Source organism: Rhipicephalus microplus, unplaced genomic scaffold (genome assembly GCF_043290135.1).
Source record: "Rhipicephalus microplus isolate Deutch F79 unplaced genomic scaffold, USDA_Rmic scaffold_12, whole genome shotgun sequence".
In the NCBI taxonomy this organism is placed as follows: Eukaryota; Metazoa; Arthropoda; class Arachnida; order Ixodida; family Ixodidae; genus Rhipicephalus; species Rhipicephalus microplus.
Genome location: NW_027464585.1, coordinates 57623232 through 57651036, shown reverse-complemented (window position 1 = coordinate 57651036; position 27805 = coordinate 57623232).

Genomic DNA, 27805 nt, shown 5'->3' with positions numbered 1-27805 from the left:
GTTCCCCACTTTTAATGGTGAAAAACACTGCATCTCAGTAATTGACATTGTTTAATGCGGTTTTACGACGGTTCATATTTTAACCTAACCTAACATTCGCACTTGTATCTAAAAACGCTCTATTACACTGTTTTGTTCACAATTACGATATTTGCATAACCTCACAGTTTTTCACCAACTTATTGCAGTACAGAACGCTGTATCTCTCTAAATGACATTGTTCTTTAAGGTTTCACGATGCTTGCATGCGATTTAACGAGAATATCACAATACAGCAGTTTCGCACTTGTAACGGTAGAACACGCAGTATTTGGCTTGTTCATGCCGTTTTGTGTGCTTTCACATTTCACCTATCGCAGTTTAATACTCGCTATAAAACAACACTATCTCGTTAGATGACGTCGTTTTTGGTAGTTTCACGACGCTACCTAGCTTAAACTAACCTAACCTAACCTAACCTTCGCACTTCTATAGTTAGAAAACGTTTTACTCGCCACTTTACAATGTTTTCTACAAGATTACGACGGTTTCATGCGCTTTCACATTAGATATCGTAGTTCCCGACTTGTAATGTTGAAAAACACTACATCTCACTAAGTGACATTGTTTAATGCGGTTTTACGACGGTTCATACCTTAACCTAACGTAACCTAACCTAACCTAACCCAACCTAACCTAACATAACCTAACCTAACCTAACGTAACCAAACCTAACCTAACGTAACCTAACCTAACCTAACCTAACCTAACCTAACGACGTTTGCAAGTGCTTTCACATTAGATATCGCAGTTCCCAACTTGTAATGGTGAAAAACACTGCATCTCACTAAGTGACATTGTTTAATGCGGTTTTACGACGGTTCATATCTTGACCTAACCTAACATTCGTACTTGTATTGAAAAACGCTCTATTGCACTGTTTCGTTCACAATTACGATATTTGCATAACCTCACAGTTTTTCACCAACTTATTGCAGTACAGAACGCTGTATCTCGCTAAATGACATCGTTCTTTAAGGTTTCACGATGCTTGCATGCGCTTCAACGAGAATATCACAATATAGCAGTTTCGCACTTGTAACGGTAGAACACGCAGTATTTGGCTTGTTCATGCCGTTTTGTGTGCATTCACAACATTTTACCTATCGCAGTTTAATACTCGCAATAAAACAACAATCTCGTTAGATGACGTCGTTTTTGGTAGTTTCACGACGCTACCTAGCTTAAACTAACCTAACCTAACCTAACCTTCGCAGTTCTATTGTTAGAAAACGTCTTACTCGCCACTTTACAATGTTTTCTACAAGATTACGACGGTTTCATGCGCTTTCACATTAGATATCGTAGTTCGCGACTTGTAATGTTGAAAAACACTACATCTCACTAAGTGACATTGTTTAATGCGGTTTTACGACGGTTGATATGTCAACCTAACCTAACATTCGCACTTGTATCTAAAGACGCTCAATTACACTGTTTCGTTCACAATTAAGATATTTGCTTGACCTCACAGTTTCTCACCAACTTATTACAGTAGAGAACGCTGTATCTCGCTAAATGACATCGTTCTTTAAGGTTTCACGATACTTGCATGCGCTTTACCGAGAATGTCACAACATAGCAGTTTCGCACTTGTAACGGTACAACACGCAGTATTTGGCTTGTTCATGCCGTTTTGAGTGCTTTCACAACATTTTACCTGTCGCAGTTTCGTACTCGCATTAAAACAACACTATCTCGTTAGATGACGTCGTTTTTGGTGGTTTCACGACGCTACCTAGCCTAAACTAACATAACTCAAACTAACCGAACCTTCGCACTTCTATCGTTAGAAAACGTTTTATTCGCTACTTTACAATGTTTTCTACAAGATTACGACGGTTTCATGCGCTTTCACAATAGATATCGCAGTTCCCGACTTGTAATGGTGAAAAACACAGCATCTCACTAAGTGACATTGTTTAATGCGGTTTTAGCGCGGTTCATATCTTAACCTAACCTAACCTTACCTAAACCAACCTAACCTAACCAAACCTTACCTAACATACCCTAACCTAACCTAACCTAACCTAACCTAACCAAACCTAACCTAACCTAACCTAACCTAACGTAACCTAACCTAACCTAACCTAACCTAACCTAACCTAACGACGTTTGCGAGCGCTTTCACATTAGATATCGCAGTTCCCGACTTGTAATGGTGAAAAACACTGCATCTCACTAAGTGACATTGATTAATGCGGTTTTACGATGGTTCATATCTTAACCTATCCTAACATTCGCACTTGTATTAAAAAACGCTCTATTACACTGTTTCGTTCACAATTAGGATATTTGCATAACCTCACAGTTTTTCACCAACTTATTGCAGTACAGAACGCTGTATCTCGCTAAATGACATCGTTCTTTAAGGTTTCACGATGCTTGCATGCGCTTTAACGAGAATATCACAATATAGCAGTTTCGCACTTGTAACGGTAGAACACGCAGTATTTGGCTTGTTCATGCCGTTTTGTGTGCTTTCACAACATTTCACCTATCGCAGTTTAATACTCGCTATAAAACAACACTATCTCGTTAGATGACGTCGTTTTTGGTAGTTTCACGACGCTACCTAGCTTAAACTAACCTAACCTAACCCAACCGTCGCACTTCTATCGTTAGAAAACGTTTTACTCGCCACTTTACAATGTTTTCTGCAAGATTACGACGGTTTCATGCGCTTTCACATTAGATATCGTAGTTCCCGACTTGTAATGTTGAAAAACACTACATCTCACTGAGTGACATTGTTTAATGCGGTTTTACGACGGTTGATATGTCAACCTAACCTAACATTCGCACTTGTATCTAAAGACGCTCAATTACACTGTTTCGTTCACAATTACGATATTTGCTTGACCTCACAGTTTCTCACCAACTTATTACAGTACAGAACGCTGTATCTCGCTAAATGACAACGTTCTTTAAGGTTTCACGATACTTGCATGCGCTTTACCGAGAATGTCACAACATAGCAGTTTCGCACTTGTAACGATACAACACGCAGTATTTGGCTTGTTCATGCCGTTTTGTGTGCTTTCACAACATTTTACCTATCGCAGTTTCGTACTCGCAATAAAACAACACTATCTCGTTAGATGACGTCGTTTTTGGTGGTTTCACGACGCTACCTAGCTTAAACTAACATAACTCAACCTAACATAACCTTCGCACTTCTATCGTTAGAAAACGTTTTACTCGCTACTTTACATTGCTTTCTACAACACTACGACGGTTTCAAGCGCTTTCACATTAGATATCGCAGTTCCCAACTTGTAAAGGTGAAAAACACTGCATCTCACTAAGTGACATTGTTTAATGCGGTTTTAGCGCGGTTCATATCTTGACCTAACCCAACCTAACCTAACCTAACCCAACCTAACCTAACATAACCTAACCTAACCTAACCTAACCTAACCTAACCAAACCTAACCTAACGTAACCTAACCTAACCTAACCTAACGACGTTTCCAAGCGCTTTCACATTAGATATCGCAGTTCCCGACTTGTAATGGTGAAAACACTGCATCTCACTAAGTGACATTGTTTAATGCGGTTTTACGACGGTTCATATCTTAACCTAACCTAACATTCGTACTTGTATTGAAAAACGCTCTATTACACTGTTTCGTTCACAATTACGATATTTGCATAACCTCACAGTTTTTCACCAACTTATTGCAGTACAGAACGCTGTATCTCGCTAAATGACATCGTTCTTCAAGGTTTCACGATGCTTGCATGCGCTTTAACGAGAATATCACAACATAGCAGTTTCGCACTTGTAACTGTACAACACGCAGTATTTGGCTTGTTCATGCCGTTTTGTGTGCTTTCACAACATTTCACCTATCGCAGTTTCGTACTCGCAATAAAACAACACTATCTGGTTAAATGACGTTGTTTTTGGTAGTTGCACGACGCTACCTAGCTTAAACTAACATAACTCAACCTAACATAACCTTCGCACTTCTATCGTTAGAAAACGTTTTACTCGCTACTTTACATTGCTTTCTACAACATTATGACGGTTTCAAGCGCTTTCACATTAGATATCACAGTTCTCAACTTGTAAAGGTGAAAAACACTGCATCTCACTAAGTGACATTGTTTATTGCGGTTTTACGACGGTTCATACCTTAACTATCGTAACCTAACCTAACCTAACCTTACCTAACCTAACCTAACCTAACCTAACCCAACCCAACCTAACCTAACCTAACCTAACCTAACCCAACCTAACCCAACCCAACCCAACCTAACCTAACCTAAGCTAACCTAACCTAAGCTAACCAAACCTAACCTAATTTAACTTACCCTAACCTAACGTAACCTAACCTTACCTAACCTATTCTAACGTAACCTAACCTTACCTGACCTAACCTAACCTTACGTAACCTAACCTAACCTAACATAACGTAACCTCACCTAACCTAACCTAACCTACCGTAACCTAATCTAACCTAACCCAACCTAACCCAACCCAACCCAACCCAACAACACCCAACCCAACGTAACCTAACTTAACCTAACCTTACCTAACCTAACCAAATTATCCTTACCTAACCTAACCTAACCTAACGTAACCTAACCTAACCTAACGTAACCTAATCTAACCTAACCTAACCCAACCTAACCTAACCTAACCTAACCCAACTCAACCCAACCTAACCTAATCTAACCTAACCTAACCTAACCTAACCTAACCAAACCTAACCTAACCTAACCTAACCTAACCTAACGACGGTTGCAAGCGCTTTCACATTAAATATCGCAGTTCCCCACATTTAATGGTGAAAAACACTGCATCTCAGTAATTGACATTGTTTAATGCGGTTTTACGACGGTTCATATCTGAACCTAACCTAACATTCGCACTTGCATCTAAAAACGCTCTATTACACTGTTTTGTTCACAATTACGATATTTGCATAACCTCACAGTTTCTCACCAACTTATTACAGTACAGAACGCTGTATCTCGCTAAATGACATCGTTCTTTAAGGTTTCACGATACTTGCATGCGCTTTACCGAGAATGTCACAACATAGCAGTTTCGCACTTGTAACGGTACAACACGCAGTATTTGGCTTGTTCATGCCGTTTTGTGTGCTTTCACAACATTTTACCTATCGCAGTTTTGTACTCGCAATAAAACAACACTATCTCGTTAGATGACGTCGTTTTTGGTGGTTTCACGACGCTACCTAGCTTAAACTAACATAACCTAACATAACCTTCGCACTTATATCGTTAGAAAACGTTTTACTCGCTACTTTACATTGCTTTCTACAACATTACGACGGTTTCAAGCGCTTTCACATTAGATATCGCAGTTCCCAACTTGTAAAGGTGAAAAACACTGCATCTCACTAAGTGACATTGTTTATTGCGGTTTTACGACGGTTCATACCTTAACCTAACGTAACCTAACCTAACCTAACCCAACCTAACCTAACATAACCTAACCTAACCTAACCAAACCTAACCTAACGTAACCTAACCTAACCTAACCTAACCTAACGACGTTTGCAAGCGCTTTCACATTAAATATCGCAGTTCCCCACTTTTAATGGTGAAAAACACTACATCTCAGTAATTGACATTGTTTAATGCGGTTTTACGACGGTTCATATCTGAACCTAACCTAACATTCGCACTTGTATCTAAAAACGCTCTATTACACTGTTTTGTTCACAATTACGATATTTGCATAACCTCACAGTTTTTCACCAACTTATTGCAGTACAGAACGCTGTATCTCGCTAAATGACATTGTTCTTTAATGTTTCACGATGCTTGCATGCGCTTTAACGAGAATATCACAATATAGCAGTTTCGCACTTGTAACGGTAGAACACGCAGTATTTGGCTTGTTCATGCCGTTTTGTGTGCTTTCACAACATTTCACCTATCGCAGTTTAATACTCGCTATAAAACAACACTATCTCGTTAGATGACGTCGTTTTTGGTAGTTTCACGACGCTACCTAGCTTAAACTAACCTAACCTAACCTAACCTTCGCACTTCTATTGTTAGAAAACGTTTTACTCGCCACTTTACAATGTTTTCTACAACATTACGACGGTTTCAAGCGCTTTCACATTAGATATCACAGTTCCCAACTTGTAAAGGTGAAAAACACTGCATCTCACTAAGTGACATTCTTTAATGCGGTTTTACGACGGTTCATTCCTTAACCTAACCTAATTTAACCTAACCTTACCTAACCTAACCTAACCTAACCCAACCCAACTTAACCTAACCTAACCTAACCTAACCTAAACTAACCTAACCCAACCTAACCTAACCTAACCTAACCTCACCCAACCTAACCCAACCCAACCCAACCTAACCTAACCTAAGCTAACCTAACCTAACCTAACTTTACCTAACCTAACGTAACCTAACCTAACCTATTCTTAGGTAACCTAACCTTACCTGACCTAACCTAACCTAACGTAACCTAACCTAACCTAACATAACTTAACGTAACCTAACCTAACCTAACCTAACGTAACCTAACCTAACCTAACCCAACCTAACCCAACCCAACCCAACCCAACAACACCCAACCCAACCTAACCTAACCTAACCTAACCTTACCTAACCTAACCAAATTATTCTTACCTAACCTAACCTAACGTAACCTAACCTAACCTAACCTAACGTAACCTAACCTAACCTAACCTAACCTAACCTAACCCAACCTAACCTAACCTAACCTAACCCAACTCAACCCAACCTAACCTAATCTAACGTAACCTAACCTAACCTAACCTAACGTAACCTAACCTAACCTAACCTAACCTAACGACGTTTGCAAGCGCTTTCACATTAGATATCGCAGTTCCCGACTTGTAATGGTGAAAAACACTGCATCTCACTAAGTGATATTGATTAATGCGGTTTTACGACGGTTCATATCTTAACCTAACCTAACATTCGCACTTGTATTAAAAAACGCTCTATTACACTGTTTCGTTCACAATTAGGATATTTGCATAACCTCACAGTTTTTCACCAACTTATTGCAGTACAGAACGCTGTATCTCGCTAAATGACATTGTTCTTTAAGGTTTCACGATGCTTGCATGCGCTTTAACGAGAATATCACAATATAGCAGTTTCGCACTTGTAACGGTAGAACACGCAGTATTTGGCTTGTTCATGCCGTTTTGTGTGCTTTCACAACATTTCACCTATCGCAGTTTAATACTCGCTATAAAACAACACTATCTCGTTAGATGACGTCGTTTTCGGTAGTTTCACGACGCTACCTAGCTTAAACTAACCTAACCTAACCTAACCTTCGCACTTCTATCGTTAGAAAACGTTTTACTCGCCACTTTACAATATTTTCTACAAGATTACGACGGTTTCATGCGCTTTCACATTAGATATCGTAGTTCCCGACTTGTAATGTTGAAAAACACTACATCTCACTAAGTGACATTGTTTAATGCGGTTTTACGACGGTTGATATGTCAACCTAACCTAACATTCGCACTTGTATCTAAAGACGCTCAATTACACTGTTTCGTTCACAATTACGATATTTGCTTGACCTCACAGTTTCTCATTAACTTATTACAGTACAGAACGCTGTATCTCGCTAAATGACATCGTTCTTTAAGGTTTCACGATACTTGCATGCGCTTTACCGAGAATGTCACAACATAGCAGTTTCGCACTTGTAACGGTACAACACGCAGTATTTGGCTTGTTCATGCCGTTTTGTGTGCTTTCACAACATTTTACCTATCGCAGTTTCGTACTCGCAATAAAACAACACTATCTCGTTAGATGACGTCGTTTTTGGTGGTTTCACGACGCTACCTAGCTTAAACTAACATAACTCAACCTAACATAACCTTCGCACTTCTATCATTAGAAAACGTTTTACTCGCTACTTTACATTGCTTTCTACAACATTACGACGGTTTCAAGCGCTTTCACATTAGATATCGCAGTTCCCAACTTGTAAAGGTGAAAAACACTGCATCTCACTAAGTGACATTGTTTATTGCGGTTTTACGACGGTTCATACTTTAACCTAACGTAACCTAACCTAACCTAACCCAACCTAACCTAACATAACCTAACCTAACCTAACCTAACCAAACCTAACCTAACCTAACCTAACCTAACCTAACGACGTTTGCAAGCGCTTTCACATTAGATATCGTAGTTCCCAACTTGTAATGGTGAAAAACACTGCATCTCACTAAGTGACATTGTTTAATGCGGTTTTACGACGGTTCATATCTTAACCTAACCTAACATTCGTACTTGTATTGAAAAACGCTCTATTACACTGTTTCGATCACATTTACGATATTTGCATAACCTCACAGTTTTTCACCAACTTATTGCAGTACAGAACGCTGTATCTCGCTAAATGACATTGTTCTTTAAGGTTTCACGTTGCTTGCATGCGCTTTAACGAGAATATCACAATATAGCAGTTTCGCACTTGTAACGGTAGAACACGCAGTATTTGGCTTGTTCATGCCGTTTTGTGTGCATTCACAACATTTCACCTATCGCAGTTTAATACTCGCAATAAAACAACACTATCTCGTTAGATGACGTCGTTTTTGGTAGTTTCACGACGCTACCTAGCTTAAACTAACCTAACCTAACCTAACCTTCGCACTTCTATCGTTAGAAAACGTTTTACTCGCAACTTTACAATGTTTTCTACTAGATTACGACGGTTTCATGCGCTTTCACATTAGATATCGCAGTTCCCAACTTGTAAAGGTGAAAAACACTGCATCTCACTAAGTGACATTGTTTAATGCGGTTTTAGCGCGGTTCATATCTTAACCTAACCTAACCTAACCTAACCTAACCTAACCCAACCTAACCTAGCATAACCTAACCTAACCTAACCTAACCTAACCAAACCTAACCTAACCTAACCTAACCTAACCTAACCTAACCTAACCTAACGACGTTTGCAAGCGCTTTCACATTAGATATCGCAGTTCCCGACTTGTAATGGTGAAAACACTGCATCTCACTAAGTGACATTGTTTAATGCGGTTTTACGACGGTTCATATCTTAACCTAACCTAACATTCGTACTTGTATTGAAAAACGCTCTATTACACTGTTTCGTTCACAATTACGATATTTGCATAACCTCACAGTTTTTCACCAACTTATAGCAGTACAGAACGCTGTATCTCGCTAAATGACATCGTTCTTTAAGGTTTCACGATGCTTGCATGCGCTTTAACGAGAATAACACATTATAGCAGTTTCGCACTTGGAACGGTACAACACGCAGTATCTGGCTTGTTCAAGCCGTTTTGTGTACTTTCACAACACTTCACCTATTGCAGTTTCGTACATGCAATAAAACAACACTATCTCGTTAGATGACATCGTTTTTGGTGGTTTCACGACGCTACCTAGCTCAAACTAACCGAACCTTCGCACTTCTATCGTTAGAAAACGTTTTATTCGCTACTTTACAATGTTTTCTACAAGATTACGACGGTTTCATGCGCTTTCACATTAGATATCGCAGTTCCCGACTTGTAATGGTGGAAAACACAGCATCTCACTAAGTGACATTGTTTAATGCGGTTTTAGCGCGGTTCATATCTTAACCTAACCTAACCTTACCTAACCCAACCTAACCAAACCTTACCTAACATACCCTAACCTAACCTAACCTAACCTAACCTAACCAAACCTAACCTGACCTAACCTAACGTAACCTAACCTAACCTAACCTAACCTAACCAAACCTAACCTAACCTAACGACGTTTGCAAGCGCTTTCACATTAGATATCGCAGTTCCCGACTTGTAATGGTGAAAAACACTGCATCTCACTAAGTGACATTGTTTAATGCGGTTTTACGACGGTTCATATCTTAACCTAACCTAACATTCGCACTTGTATCTAAGAACGCTCTATTACACTGTTTTGTTCACAATTACGATATTTGCATAACCTCACAGTTTTTCACCAACTTATTGCAGTACAGAACGCTGTATCTCGCTAAATGACATTGTTCTTTAAGGTTTCACGATGCTTGCATGCGCTTTAACGAGAATATCACAATATAGCAGTTTCGCACTTGTAACGGTAGAACACGCAGTATTTGGCTTGTTCATGCCGCTTTGTGTGCTTTCACAACATTTCACCTATCGCAGTTTAATACTCGCTATAAAACAACACTATCTCCTTAGATGACGTCGTTTTTGGTAGTTTCACGACGCTACCTAGCTTAAACTAACCTAACCTAACCTAACCTTCGCACTTCTATCGTTAGAAAACGTTTTACTCGCCACTTTACAATGTTTTCTACAAGATTACGACGGTTTCATGCGCTTTCACATTAGATAACGTAGTTCCCGACTTGTAAAGGTGAAAAACACTGCATCTCACTAAGTGACATTGTTTATTGCGGTTTTACGACGGTTCATACCTTAACCTAACCTAACCTAACCTAACCTAACGACGTTTGCAAGCGCTTTCACATTAGATATCGCAGTTCCCGACTTGTAATGGTGAAAAACAATGCATCTCACTAAGTGACATTGTTTAATGCGGTTTTACGACGGTTCATATCTTAACCTAACCTAACATTCGCACTTGTATTGAAAAACGCTCTATTACACTGTTTCGTTCACAATTACGATATTTGCATAACCTCACAGTTTTTCACCAACTTATTGCAGTACAGAACGCTGTATCTCGCTAAATGACATCGTTCTTAAAGGTTTCACGATGCTTGCATGCGCTTTAACGAGAATATCACAACATAGCAGTTTCGCACTTGTAACTGTACAACACGCAGTATTTGGCTTGTTCATGCCGTTTTGTGTGCTTTCACAACATTTCACCTATCGCAGTTTCGTACTCGCAATAAAACAACACTATCTCGTTAGATGACGTCCTTTTTGGTGGTCTCACGACGCTACATAGCTTAAACTAACCGAACCTTCGCACTTCTATCGTTAGAAAACGTTTTATTCGCTACTCTACAATGTTTTCTACAAGATTACGACGGTTTCATGCGCTTTCACATTAGATATCGCAGTTCCCGACTTGTAATGATGGAAAACACAGCATCTCACTAAGTGACATTGTTTAATGCGGTTTTAGCGCGGTTCATATCTTGACCTAACCTAACCTTACCTAACCCAACCTAACCTAACATAACCTAACCTAACCTAACCTAACCTAACCTAACCAAACCTAACCTAACGTAACCTAACCTAACCTAACCTAACGACGTTTCCAAGCGCTTTCACATTAGATATCGCAGTTCCCGACTTGTAATGGTGAAAACACTGCATCTCACTAAGTGACATTGTTTAATGCGGTTCTACGACGGTTCATACCTTAACTATCGTAACCTAACCTAACCTAACCTTACCTAACCTAACCTAACCTAACCTAACCCAACCCAACCCAACCTAACCTAACCTAACCTAACCTAACCCAACCTAACCCAACCCAACCCAACCTAACCTAACCTAAGCTAACCTAACCTAAGCTAACCAAACCTTACCTAACCTAACTTACCCTAACCTAACGTAACCTAACCTTACCTAACCTATTCTAACCTAACCTAACCTTACCTAACCTAACCAAATTTTCCTTACCTAACCTAACCTAACCTAACGTAACCTAACCTAACCTAACCTAACGTAACCTAACCTAACCTAACGTAACCTAACCTAACCTAACCTAACCCAACCTAACCTAACCTAACCTAACCTAACCTAACCTAATCTAACCTAACCAAACCTAACCTAACCTAACCTAACCTAACCTAACGACGGTTGCAAGCGCTTTCACATTAAATATCGCAGTTCCCCACTTTTAATGGTGAAAAACACTGCATCTCAGTAATTGACATTGTTTAATGCGGTTTTACGACGGTTCATATCTTAACCTAACCTAACATTCGCACTTGTATCTAAAAACGCTCTATTACACTGTTTTGTTCACAATTACAATATTTGCATAACCTCACAGTTTCTCACCAACTTATTACAGTACAGAACGCTGTATCTCGCTAAATGACATCGTTCTTTAAGGTTTCACGATACTTGCATGCGCTTTACCGAGAATGTCACAACATAGCAGTTTCGCACTTGTAACGGTACAACACGCAGTATTTGGCTTGTTCATGCCGTTTTGTGTGCTTTCACAACATTTTACCTATCGCAGTTTTGTACTCGCAATAAAACAACACTATCTCGTTAGATGACGTCGTTTTTGGTGGTTTCACGACGCTACCTAGCTTAAACTAACATAACCTAACATAACCTTCGCACTTATATCGTTAGAAAACGTTTTACTCGCTACTTTATATTGCTTTCTACAACATTACGACGGTTTCAAGCGCTTTCACATTAGATATCGCAGTTCCCAACTTGTAAAGGTGAAAAACACTGCATCTCACTAAGTGACATTGTTTATTGCGGTTTTACGACGGTTCATACCTTAACCTAACGTAACCTAACCTAACCTAACCCAACCTAACCTAACATAACCTAACCTAACATAACCTAACCTAACCTAACCAAACCTAACCTAACGTAACCTAACCTAACCTAACCTAACCTAACGACGTTTGCAAGCGCTTTCACATTAAATATCGCAGTTCCCCACTTTTAATGGTGAAAAACACTGCATCTCAGTAATTGACATTGTTTAATGCGGTTTTACGACGGTTCATATCTGAACCTAACCTAACATTCGCACTTGTATCTAAAAACGCTCTATTACACTGTTTTGTTCACAATTACGATATTTGCATAACCTCACAGTTTTTCACCAACTTATTGCAGTACAGAACGCTGTATCTCGCTAAATGACATTGTTCTTTAATGTTTCACGATGCTTGCATGCGCTTTAACGAGAATATCACAATATAGCAGTTTCGCACTTGTAACGGTAGAACACGCAGTATTTGGCTTGTTCATGCCGTTTTGTGTGCTTTCACAACATTTCACCTATCGCAGTTTAATACTCGCTATAAAACAACACTATCTCGTTAGATGACGTCGTTTTTGGTAGTTTCACGACGCTACCTAGCTTAAACTAACCTAACCTAACCTAACCTTCGCACTTCTATTGTTAGAAAACGTTTTACTCGCCACTTTACAATGTTTTCTACAACATTACGACGGTTTCAAGCGCTTTCACATTAGATATCACAGTTCCCAACTTGTAAAGGTGAAAAACACTGCATCTCACTAAGTGACATTGTTTAATGCGGTTTTACGACGGTTCATTCCTTAACCTAACCTAATTTAACCTAACCTTACCTAACCTAACCTAACCTAACCCAACCCAACTTAACCTAACCTAACCTAACCTAACCTAAACTAACCTAACCCAACCTAACCTAACCTAACCTAACCTCACCCAACCTAACCCAACCCAACCCAACCTAACCTAACCTAAGCTAACCTAACCTAACCTAACTTTACCTAACCTAACGTAACCTAACCTAACCTATTCTTACGTAACCTAACCTTACCTGACCTAACCTAACCTAACGTAACCTAACCTAACCTAACATAACTTAACGTAACGTAACCTAACCTAACCTAACGTAACCTAACCTAACCTAACCCAACCTAACCCAACCCAACCCAACCCAACAACACCCAACCCAACCTAACCTAACCTAACCTAACCTTACCTAACCTAACCAAATTATTCTTACCTAACCTAACCTAACGTAACCTAACCTAACCTAACCTAACGTAACCTAACCTAACCTAACCTAACCCAACCTAACCTAACCTAACCTAACCCAACTCAACCCAACCTAACCTAATCTAACGTAACCTAACCTAACCTAACCTAACGTAACCTAACCTAACCTAACCTAACCTAACGACGTTTGCAAGCGTTTTCACATTAGATATCGCAGTTCCGGGCTTGTAATGGTGAAAAACACTGCATCTCACTAAGTGACATTGATTAATGCGGTTTTACGACGGTTCATATCTTAACCTAACCTAACATTCGCACTTGTATTAAAAAACGCTCTATTACACTGTTTCGTTCACAATTAGGATATTTGCATAACCTCACAGTTTTTCACCAACTTATTGCAGTACAGAACGCTGTATCTCGCTAAATGACATTGTTCTTTAAGGTTTCACGATGCTTGCATGCGCTTTAACGAGAATATCACAATATAGCAGTTTCGCACTTGTAACGGTAGAACACGCAGTATTTGGCTTGTTCATGCCGTTTTGTGTGCTTTCACAACATTTCACCTATCGCAGTTTAATACTCGCTATAAAACAACACTATCTCGTTAGATGACGTCGTTTTCGGTAGTTTCACGACGCTACCTAGCTTAAACTAACCTAACCTAACCTAACCTTCGCACTTCTATCGTTAGAAAACGTTTTACTCGCCACTTTACAATATTTTCTACAAGATTACGACGGTTTCATGCGCTTTCACATTAGATATCGTAGTTCCCGACTTGTAATGTTGAAAAACACTACATCTCACTAAGTGACATTGTTTAATGCGGTTTTACGACGGTTGATATGTCAACCTAACCTAACTTTCGCACTTGTATCTAAAGACGCTCAATTACACTGTTTCGTTCACAATTACGATATTTGCTTGACCTCACAGTTTCTCATTAACTTATTACAGTACAGAACGCTGTATCTCGCTAAATGACATCGTTCTTTAAGGTTTCACGATACTTGCATGCGCTTTACCGAGAATGTCACAACATAGCAGTTTCGCACTTGTAACGGTACAACACGCAGTATTTGGCTTGTTCATGCCGTTTTGTGTGCTTTCACAACATTTTACCTATCGCAGTTTCGTACTCGCAATAAAACAACACTATCTCGTTAGATGACGTCGTTTTTGGTGGTTTCACGACGCTACCTAGCTTAAACTAACATAACTCAACCTAACATAACCTTCGCACTTCTATCATTAGAAAACGTTTTACTCGCTACTTTACATTGCTTTCTACAACATTACGACGGTTTCAAGCGCTTTCACATTAGATATCGCAGTTCCCAACTTGTAAAGGTGAAAAACACTGCATCTCACTAAGTGACATTGTTTATTGCGGTTTTACGACGGTTCATACTGTAACCTAACGTAACCTAACCTAACCTAACCCAACCTAACCTAACATAACCTAACCTAACCTAACCTAACCAAACCTAACCTAACCTAACCTAACCTAACCTAACCTAACGACGTTTGCAAGCGCTTTCACATTAGATATCGTAGTTCCCAACTTGTAATGGTGAAAAACACTGCATCTCACTAAGTGACATTGTTTAATGCGGTTTTACGACGGTTCATATCTTAACCTAACCTAACATTCGTACTTGTATTGAAAAACGCTCTATTACACTGTTTCGATTACATTTACGATATTTGCATAACCTCACAGTTTTTCACCAACTTATTGCAGTACAGAACGCTGTATCTCGCTAAATGACATTGTTCTTTAAGGTTTCACGATGCTTGCATGCGCTTTAACGAGAATATCACAATATAGCAGTTTCGCACTTGTAACGGTAGAACACGCAGTATTTGGCTTGTTCATGCCGTTTTGTGTGCTTTCAAGACATTTTACCAATCGCAGTTTCGTACTCGCATTAAAACAACACTATCTCGTTAGATGACGTCGTTTTTGGTGGTTTCACGACGCTACCTAGCTTAAACTAACATAACTCAACCTAACATAACCTTCGCACTTCTATCGTTAGAAAACGTTTTACTCGCTACTTTACATTGCTTTCTACAACATTACGACGGTTTCAAGCGCTTTCACATTAGATATCGCAGTTCCCAACTTGTAAAGGTGAAAAACACTGCATCTCACTAAGTGACATTGTTTAATGCGGTTTTAGCGCGGTTCATATCTTAACCTAACCTAACCTAACCTAACCTAACCTAACCTAACCCAACCTAACCTAACATAACCTAACCTAACCTAACCAAACCTAACCTAACGTAACCTAACCTAACCTAACCTAACCTAACCTAACCTAACGACGTTTCCAAGCGCTTTCACATTAGATATCGCAGTTCCCGACTTGTAATGGTGAAAACACTGCATCTCACTAAGTGACATTGTTTAATGCGGTTTTACGACGGTTCATATCTTAACCTAACCTAACATTCGTACTTGTATTGAAAAACGCTCTATTACACTGTTTCGTTCACAATTACGATATTTGCATAACCTCACAGTTTTTCACCAACTTATTGCAGTACAGAACGCTGTATCTCGCTAAATGACATCGTTCTTTAAGGTTTCACGATGCTTGCATGCGCTTTAACGAGAATATCACATTATAGCAGTTTCGCACTTGTAACGGTACAACACGCAGTATCTGGCTTGTTCAAGCCGTTTTGTGTACTTTCACAACATTTCACCTATTGCAGTTTCGTACATGCAATAAAACAACACTATCTCGTTAGATGACGTCCTTTTTGGTGGTCTCACGACGCTACATAGCTTAAACTAACATAACTCAAGCTAATCTTCGCACTTCTATCTTTAGAAAACGTTTTACTCGCAATTTTACAATGTTTTCTACAAGATTACGACGGTTTCATGCGCTTTCACATTAGATATCGTAGTTCCCGACTTGTAATGTTGAAAAACACTACATCTCACTGACATTGTTTAATGCGGTTTTACGACGGTTGATATCTCAACCTAACCTAACATTCGCACTTGTATCTAAATACGCTCAATTACACTGTTTCGTTCACAATTACGATATTTGCTTGACCTCACAGTTTCTCACCAACTTATTACAGTACAGAACGCTGTATCTCGCTAGATGACATCGTTCTTTAAGGTTTCACGATACCTGCATGCGCTTCAACGAGAATATCACAATAAAGCAGTTTCGCACTTGTAACGGCACAAGACGCAGTATCTGGCTAGTTCATGCCATTTTGTGTGTTTTCCCAATATTTCACCTATCGCAGTTTCGTACTCGCAATAAAACAACACTATCTCGTTAGATGACATCGTTTTTGGTGGTTTCACGACGCTACCTAGCTCAAACTAACCGAACCTTCGCACTTCTATCGTTAGAAAACGTTTTATTCGCTACTTTACAATGTTTTCTACAAGATTACGACGGTTTCATGCGCTTTCACATTAGATATCGCAGTTCCCGACTTGTAATGGTGGAAAACACAGCATCTCACTAAGTGACATTGTTTAATGCGGTTTTAGCGCGGTTCATATCTTAACCTAACCTAACCTTACCTAACCCAACCTAACCAAACCTTACCTAACATACCCTAACCTAACCTAACCTAACCAAACCTAACCTGACCTAACCTAACGTAACCTAACCTAACCTAACCTAACCTAACCAAACCTAACCTAACCTAACGACGTTTGCAAGCGCTTTCACATTAGATATCGCAGTTCCCGACTTGTAATGGTGAAAAACACTGCATCTCACTAAGTGACATTGTTTAATGCGGTTTTACGACGGTTCATATCTTAACCTAACCTAACATTCGCACTTGTATCTAAGAACGCTCTATTACACTGTTTTGTTCACAATTACGATATTTGCATAACCTCACAGTTTTTCACCAACTTATTGCAGTACAGAACGCTGTATCTCGCTAAATGACATTGTTCTTTAAGGTTTCACGATGCTTGCATGCGCTTTAACGAGAATATCACAATATAGCAGTTTCGCACTTGTAACGGTAGAACACGCAGTATTTGGCTTGTTCATGCCGCTTTGTGTGCTTTCACAACATTTCACCTATCGCAGTTTAATACTCGCTATAAAACAACACTATCTCCTTAGATGACGTCGTTTTTGGTAGTTTCACGACGCTACCTAGCTTAAACTAACCTAACCTAACCTAACCTTCGCACTTCTATCGTTAGAAAACGTTTTACTCGCCACTTTACAATGTTTTCTACAAGATTACGACGGTTTCATGCGCTTTCACATTAGATAACGTAGTTCCCGACTTGTAAAGGTGAAAAACACTGCATCTCACTAAGTGACATTGTTTATTGCGGTTTTACGAAGGTTCATACCTTAACCTAACCTAACCTAACCTAACCTAACCTAACGACGTTTGCAAGCGCTTTCACATTAGATATCGCAGTTCCCGACTTGTAATGGTGAAAAACAATGCATCTCACTAAGTGACATTGTTTAATGCGGTTTTACGACGGTTCATATCTTAACCTAACCTAACATTCGTACTTGTATTGAAAAACGCTCTATTACACTGTTTCGTTCACAATTACGATATTTGCATAACCTCACAGTTTTTCACCAACTTATTGCAGTACAGAACGCTGTATCTCGCTAAATGACATTGTTCTTTAAGGTTTCACGATGCTTGCATGCGCTTTACCGAGAATGTCACAACATAGCACTTTCGCACTTGTAACGGTACAACACGCAGTATTTGGCTTGTTCATGCCGTTTTGTGTGCTTTCAAGACATTTTACCAATCGCAGTTTCGTACTCGCATTAAAACAACACTATCTCGTTAGATGACGTCGTTTTTGGTGGTTTCACGACGCTACCTAGCTTAAACTAACATAACTCAACCTAACATAACCTTCGCACTTCTATCGTTAGAAAACGTTTTACTCGCTACTTTACATTGCTTTCTACAACATTACGACGGTTTCAAGCGCTTTCACATTAGAAATCGCAGTTCCCAACTTGTAAAGGTGAAAAACACTGCATCTCACTAAGTGACATTGTTTAATGCGGTTTTAGCGCGGTTCATATCTTAACCTAACCTAACCTAACCTAACCTAACCTAACCTAACCTAACCTAACCCAACCTAACCTAACATAACCTAACCTAACCTAACCAAACCTAACCTAACGTAACCTAACCTAACCTAACCTAACCTAACCTAACCTAACCTAACCTAACGACGTTTCCAAGCGCTTTCACATTAGATATCGCAGTTCCCGACTTGTAATGGTGAAAACACTGCATCTCACTAAGTGACATTGTTTAATGCGGTTTTACGACGGTTCATATCTTAACCTAACCTAACATTCGTACTTGTATTGAAAAACGCTCTATTACACTGTTTCGTTCACAATTACGATATTTGCATAACCTCACAGTTTTTCACCAACTTATTGCAGTACAGAACGCTGTATCTCGCTAAATGACATCGTTCTTTAAGGTTTCACGATGCTTGCATGCGCTTTAACGAGAATATCACATTATAGCAGTTTCGCACTTGTAACGGTACAACACGCAGTATCTGGCTTGTTCAAGCCGTTTTGTGTACTTTCACAACATTTCACCTATTGCAGTTTCGTACATGCAATAAAACAACACTATCTCGTTAGATGACGTCCTTTTTGGTGGTCTCACGACGCTACATAGCTTAAACTAACATAACTCAAGGTAATCTTCGCACTTCTATCTTTAGAAAACGTTTTACTCGCAATTTTACAATGTTTTCTACAAGATTACGACGGTTTCATGCGCTTTCACATTAGATATCGTAGTTCCCGACTTGTAATGTTGAAAAACACTACATCTCACTGACATTGTTTAATGCGGTTTTACGACGGTTGATATCTCAACCTAACCTAACATTCGCACTTGTATCTAAATACGCTCAATTACACTGTTTCGTTCACAATTACGATATTTGCTTGACCTCACAGTTTCTCACCAACTTATTACAGTACAGAACGCTGTATCTCGCTAGATGACATCGTTCTTTAAGGTTTCACGATACCTGCATGCGCTTCAACGAGAATATCACAATAAAGCAGTTTCGCACTTGTAACGGCACAAGACGCAGTATCTGGCTAGTTCATGCCATTTTGTGTGTTTTCCAAATATTTCACCTATCGCAGTTTCGTACTCGCAATAAAACAACACTATCTCGTTAGATGACATCGTTTTTGGTGGTTTCACGACGCTACATAGCTCAAACTAACCGAACCTTCGCACTTCTATCGTTAGAAAACGTTTTATTCGCTACTTTACAATGTTTTCTACAAGATTACGACGGTTTCATGCGCTTTCACATTAGATATCGCAGTTCCCGACTTGTAATGATGGAAAACACAGCATCTCACTAAGTGACATTGTTTAATGCGGTTTTAGCGCGGTTCATATCTTGACCTAACCTAACCTTACCTAACCCAACCTAACCTAACCTAACCTAACCAAACCTTACCTAACATACCCTAACCTAACCTAACCTAACCTAACCAAACCTAACCTAACCTAACCTAACGTAACCTAACCTAACCTAACCTAACCAAACCTAACCTAACCTAACGACGTTTGCAAGCGCTTTCACATTAGATATCGCAGTTCCGACTTGTAATGGTGAAAAACACTGCATCTCACTAAGTGACATTGTTTAATGCGGTTTTACGACGGTTCATATCCTAACCTAACCTAACATTCGCACTTGTACTAAAAACGCTCTATTACACTGTTTCGTTCACAATTAGGATATTTGCATAACCTCACAGTTTTTCACCAACTTATTGCAGTACAGAACGCTGTATCTCGCTAAATGACATCGTTCTTTAAGGTTTCACGATGCTTGCATGCGCTTTAACGAGAATATCACAACATAGCAGTTTCGCACTTGTAACTGTACAACACGCAGTATTTGGCTTGTTCATGCCGTTTTGTGTGCTTTCACAACATTTCACCTATCGCAGTTTCGTACTCGCAATAAAACAACACTATCTCGTTAAATGACGTTGTTTTTGGTAGTTGCACGACGCTACCTAGCTTAAACTAACATAACTCAACCTAACATAACCTTCGCACTTCTATCGTTAGAAAACGTTTTACTCGCTACTTTACATTGCTTTCTACAACATTATGACGGTTTCAAGCGCTTTCACATTAGATATCACAGTTCTCAACTTGTAAAGGTGAAAAACACTGCATCTCACTAAGTGACATTGTTTAATGCGGTTTTACGACGGTTCATACCTTAACTATCGTAACCTAACCTAACCTAACCTTACCTAACCTAACCTAACCTAACCTAACCCAACCCAACCCAACCTAACCTAACCTAACCTAACCTAACCCAACCTAACCCAACCCAACCCAACCTAACCTAACCTAAGCTAACCTAACCTAAGCTAACCAAACCTTACCTAACCTAACTTACCCTAACCTAACGTAACCTAACCTTACCTAACCTATTCTAACCTAACCTAACCTTACCTAACCTAACCAAATTTTCCTTACCTAACCTAACCTAACGTAACCTAACCTAACCTAACCTAACGTAACCTAACCTAACCTAACGTAACCTAACCTAACCTAACCTAACCCAACCTAACCTAACCTAACCTAACCTAACCTAACCTAACCCAACTCAACCCAACCTAACCTAATCTAACCTAACCGAACCTAATCTAACCTAACCAAACCTAACCTAACCTAACCTAACCTAACCTAACGACGGTTGCAAGCGCTTTCACATTAAATATCGCAGTTCCCCACTTTTAATGGTGAAAAACACTGCATCTCAGTAATTGACATTGTTTAATGCGGTTTTACGACGGTTCATATCTGAACCTAACCTATTATTCGCAGTTGTATCTAAAAACGCTCTATTACACTGTTTTGTTCACAATTACGATATTTGCATAACCTCACAGTTTTTCACCAACTTATTGCAGTACACAACGCTGTATCTCGCAAAATGACATTGTTCTTCAAGGTTTCACGATGCTTGCATGCGCTTTAACGAGAATATCACAATATAGCAGTTTCGCACTTGTAACGGTAGAACACGCAGTATTTGGCTTGTTCATGCCGTTTTGTGTGCTTTCACAACATTTCACCTATCGCAGTTTAATACTCGCTATAAAACAACACTATCTCGTTAGATGACGTCGTTTTTGGTAGTTTCACGACGCTACCTAGCTTAAACTAACCTAACCTAACCTAACCTTCGCACTTCTATTGTTAGAAAACGTCTTACTCGCCACTTTACAATGTTTTCTACAAGATTACGACGGTTTCATGCGCTTTCACATTAGATATCGTAGTTCCCGACTTGTAATGTTGAAAAACACTACATCTCACTAAGTGACATTGTTTAATGTGGTTTTATGACGGTTGATATGTCAACCTAACCTAACATTCGCACTTGTATCTAAAGACGCTCAATTACACTGTTTCGTTCACAATTACGATATTTGCTTGACCTCACAGTTTCTCACCAACTTATTACAGTACAGAACGGTGTATCTCGCTAAATGACATCGTTCTTTAAGGTTTCACGATACTTGCATGCGCTTTACCGAGAATGTGACAACATAGCAGTTTCGCACTTGTAACGGTACAACACGCAGCATTTGGCTTGTTCATGCCGTTTTGTGTGCTTTCACAACATTTTACCTATCGCAGTTTCGTACTCGCAATAAAACAACACTATCTCGTTAGATGACGTCGTTTTTGGTAGTTTCACGACGCTACCTAGCTTAAACTAACCTAACCTAACCTAACCTTCGCACTTCTATCGTTAGAAAACGTTTTACTCGCTACTTTATATTGCTTTCTACAACATTACGACGGTTTCAAGCGCTTTCACATTAGATATCGCAGTTCCCAACTTGTAAAGGTGAAAAACACTGCATCTCACTAAGTGACATTGTTTATTGCGGTTTTACGACGGTTCATACCTTAACCTAACGTAACCTAACCTAACCTAACCCAACCTAACCTAACATAACCTAACCTAACCTAACCAAACCTAACCTAACGTAACCTAACCTAACCTAACCTAACCTAACGACGTTTGCAAGCGCTTTCACATTAAATATCGCAGTTCCCCACTTTTAATGGTGAAAAACACTGCATCTCAGTAATTGACATTGTTTAATGCGGTTTTACGACGGTTCATATCTGAACCTAACCTAACATTCGCACTTGTATCTAAAAACGCTCTATTACACTGTTTTGTTCACAATTACGATATTTGCATAACCTCACAGTTTTTCACCAACTTATTGCAGTACAGAACGCTGTATCTCGCTAAATGACATTGTTCTTTAATGTTTCACGATGCTTGCATGCGCTTTAACGAGAATATCACAATATAGCAGTTTCGCACTTGTAACGGTAGAACACGCAGTATTTGGCTTGTTCATGCCGTTTTGTGTGCTTTCACAACATTTCACCTATCGCAGTTTAATACTCGCTATAAAACAACACTATCTCGTTAGATGACGTCGTTTTTGGTAGTTTCACGACGCTACCTAGCTTAAACTAACCTAACCTAACCTAACCTTCGCACTTCTATTGTTAGAAAACATTTTACTCGCCACTTTACAATGTTTTCTACAACATTACGACGGTTTCAAGCGCTTTCACATTAGATATCACAGTTCCCAACTTGTAAAGGTGAAAAACACTGCATCTCACTAAGTGACATTGTTTAATGCGGTTTTACGACGGTTCATTCCTTAACCTAACCTAATTTAACCTAACCTTACCTAACCTAACCTAACCTAACCCAACCCAACTTAACCTAACCTAACCTAACCTAACCTAAACTAACCTAACCCAACCTAACCTAACCTAACCTAACCTCACCCAACCTAACCCAACCCAACCCAACCTAACCTAACCTAAGCTAACCTAACCTAACCTAACTTTACCTAACCTAACGTATTCTAACCTAACCTATTCTTACGTAACCTAACCTTACCTGACCTAACCTAACCTAACGTAACCTAACCTAACCTAACATAACTTAACGTAACCTAACCTAACCTAACCTAACGTAACCTAACCTAACCTAACCCAACCTAACCCAACCCAACCCAACCCAACAACACCCAACCCAACCTAACCTAACCTAACCTAACCTTACCTAACCTAACCAAATTATTCTTACCTAACCTAACCTAACGTAACCTAACCTAACCTAACCTAACGTAACCTAACCTAACCTAACCTAACCTAACCCAACCTAACCTAACCTAACCTAACCCAACTCAACCCAACCTAACCTAATCTAACGTAACCTAACCTAACCTAACCTAACGTAACCTAACCTAACCTAACCTAACCTAACGACGTTTGCAAGCGTTTTCACATTAGATATCGCAGTTCCCGGCTTGTAATGGTGAAAAACACTGCATCTCACTAAGTGACATTGATTAATGCGGTTTTACGACGGTTCATATCTTAACCTAACCTAACATTCGCACTTGTATTAAAAAACGCTCTATTACACTGTTTCGTTCACAATTAGGATATTTGCATAACCTCACAGTTTTTCACCAACTTATTGCAGTACAGAACGCTGTATCTCGCTAAATGACATTGTTCTTTAAGGTTTCACGATGCTTGCATGCGCTTTAACGAGAATATCACAATATAGCAGTTTCGCACTTGTAACGGTAGAACACGCAGTATTTGGCTTGTTCATGCCGTTTTGTGTGCTTTCACAACATTTCACCTATCGCAGTTTAATACTCGCTATAAAACAACACTATCTCGTTAGATGACGTCGTTTTCGGTAGTTTCACGACGCTACCTAGCTTAAACTAACCTAACCTAACCTAACCTTCGCACTTCTATCGTTAGAAAACGTTTTACTCGCCACTTTACAATATTTTCTACAAGATTACGACGGTTTCATGCGCTTTCACATTAGATATCGTAGTTCCCGACTTGTAATGTTGAAAAACACTACATCTCACTAAGTGACATTGTTTAATGCGGTTTTACGACGGTTGATATGTCAACCTAACCTAACATTCGCACTTGTATCTAAAGACGCTCAATTACACTGTTTCGTTCACAATTACGATATTTGCTTGACCTCACAGTTTCTCATTAACTTATTACAGTACAGAACGCTGTATCTCGCTAAATGACATCGTTCTTTAAGGTTTCACGATACTTGCATGCGCTTTACCGAGAATGTCACAACATAGCAGTTTCGCACTTGTAACGGTACAACACGCAGTATTTGGCTTGTTCATGCCGTTTTGTGTGCTTTCACAACATTTTACCTATCGCAGTTTCGTACTCGCAATAAAACAACACTATCTCGTTAGATGACGTCGTTTTTGGTGGTTTCACGACGCTACCTAGCTTAAACTAACATAACTCAACCTAACATAACCTTCGCACTTCTATCATTAGAAAACGTTTTACTCGCTACTTTACATTGCTTTCTACAACATTACGACGGTTTCAAGCGCTTTCACATTAGATATCGCAGTTCCCAACTTGTAAAGGTGAAAAACACTGCATCTCACTAAGTGACATTGTTTATTGCGGTTTTACGACGGTTCATACTTTAACCTAACGTAACCTAACCTAACCTAACCCAACCTAACCTAACATAACCTAACCTAACCTAACCTAACCAAACCTAACCTAACCTAACCTAACCTAACCTAACCTAACGACGTTTGCAAGCGCTTTCACATTAGATATCGTAGTTCCCAACTTGTAATGGTGAAAAACACTGCATCTCACTAAGTGACATTGTTTAATGCGGTTTTACGACGGTTCATATCTTAACCTAACCTAACATTCGTACTTGTATTGAAAAACGCTCTATTACACTGTTTCGATCACATTTACGATATTTGCATAACCTCACAGTTTTTCACCAACTTATTGCAGTACAGAACGCTGTATCTCGCTAAATGACATTGTTCTTTAAGGTTTCACGATGCTTGCATGCGCTTTAACGAGAATATCACAATATAGCAGTTTCGCACTTGTAACGGTAGAACACGCAGTATTTGGCTTGTTCATGCCGTTTTGTGTGCATTCACAACATTTCACCTATCGCAGTTTAATACTCGCAATAAAACAACACTATCTCGTTAGATGACGTCGTTTTTGGTAGTTTCACGACGCTACCTAGCTTAAACTAACCTAACCTAACCTAACCTTCGCACTTCTATCGTTAGAAAACGTTTTACTCGCCACTTTACAATGTTTTCTACTAGATTACGACGGTTTCATGCGCTTTCACATTAGATATCGCAGTTCCCAACTTGTAAAGGTGAAAAACACTGCATCTCACTAAGTGACATTGTTTAATGCGGTTTTAGCGCGGTTCATATCTTAACCTAACCTAACCTAACCTAACCTAACCTAACCTAACCCAACCTAACCTAACATAACCTAACCTAACCTAACCTAACCTAACCTAACCAAACCTAACCTAACGTAACCTAACCTAACCTAACCTAACCTAACCTAACCTAACGACGTTTGCAAGCGCTTTCACATTAGATATCGCAGTTCCCGACTTGTAATGGTGAAAACACTGCATCTCACTAAGTGACATTGTTTAATGCGGTTTTACGACGGTTCATATCTTAACCTAACCTAACATTCGTACTTGTATTGAAAAACGCTCTATTACACTGTTTCGTTCACAATTACGATATTTGCATAACCTCACAGTTTTTCACCAACTTATAGCAGTACAGAACGCTGTATCTCGCTAAATGACATCGTTCTTTAAGGTTTCACGATGCTTGCATGCGCTTTAACGAGAATAACACATTATAGCAGTTTCGCACTTGGAACGGTACAACACGCAGTATCTGGCTTGTTCAAGCCGTTTTGTGTACTTTCACAACACTTCACCTATTGCAGTTTCGTACATGCAATAAAACAACACTATCTCGTTAGATGACGTCCTTTTTGGTGGTCTCACGACGCTACATAGCTTAAACTAACATAACTCAAGCTAACCTTCGCACTTCTATCTTTAGAAAACGTTTTACTCGCAATTTTACAATGTTTTCTACAAGATTACGACGGTTTCATGCGCTTTCACATTAGATATCGTAGTTCCCGACTTGTAATGTTGAAAAACACTACATCTAACTAAGTGACATTGTTTAATGCGGTTTTACGACGGTTGATATCTCAACCTAACCTAACATTCGCACTTGTATCTAAATACGCTCAATTACACTGTTTCGTTCACAATTACGATATTTGCTTGACCTCACAGTTTCTCACCAACTTATTACAGTACAGAACGCTGTATCTCGCTAGATGACAACGTTCTTTAAGGTTTCACGATACTTGTATGCGCTGTAACGAGAATATCACAATAAAGCAGTTTCGCACTTGTAACGGCACAAGACGCAGTATCTGGCTAGTTCATGCCATTTTGTGTGCTTTCCCAATATTTCACCTATCGCAGTTTCGTACTCGCAATAAAACAACACTATCTCGTTAGATGACATCGTTTTTGGTGGTTTCACGACGCTACCTAGCTCAAACTAACCGAACCTTCGCACTTCTATCGTTAGAAAACGTTTTATTCGCTACTTTACAATGTTTTCTACAAGATTACGACGGTTTCATGCGCTTTCACATTAGATATCGCAGTTCCCGACTTGTAATTGTGGAAAACACAGCATCTCACTAAGTGACATTGTTTAATGCGGTTTTAGCGCGGTTCATATCTTAACCTAACCTAACCTTACCTAACCCAACCTAACCAAACCTTACCTAACATACCCTAACCTAACCTAACCTAACCTAACCTAACCAAACCTAACCTGACCTAACCTAACGTAACCTAACCTAACCTAACCTAACCTAACCAAACCTAACCTAACCTAACGACGTTTGCAAGCGCTTTCACATTAGATATCGCAGTTCCCGACTTGTAATGTTGAAAAACACTGCATCTCACTAAGTGACATTGTTTAATGCGGTTTTACGACGGTTCATATCTTAACCT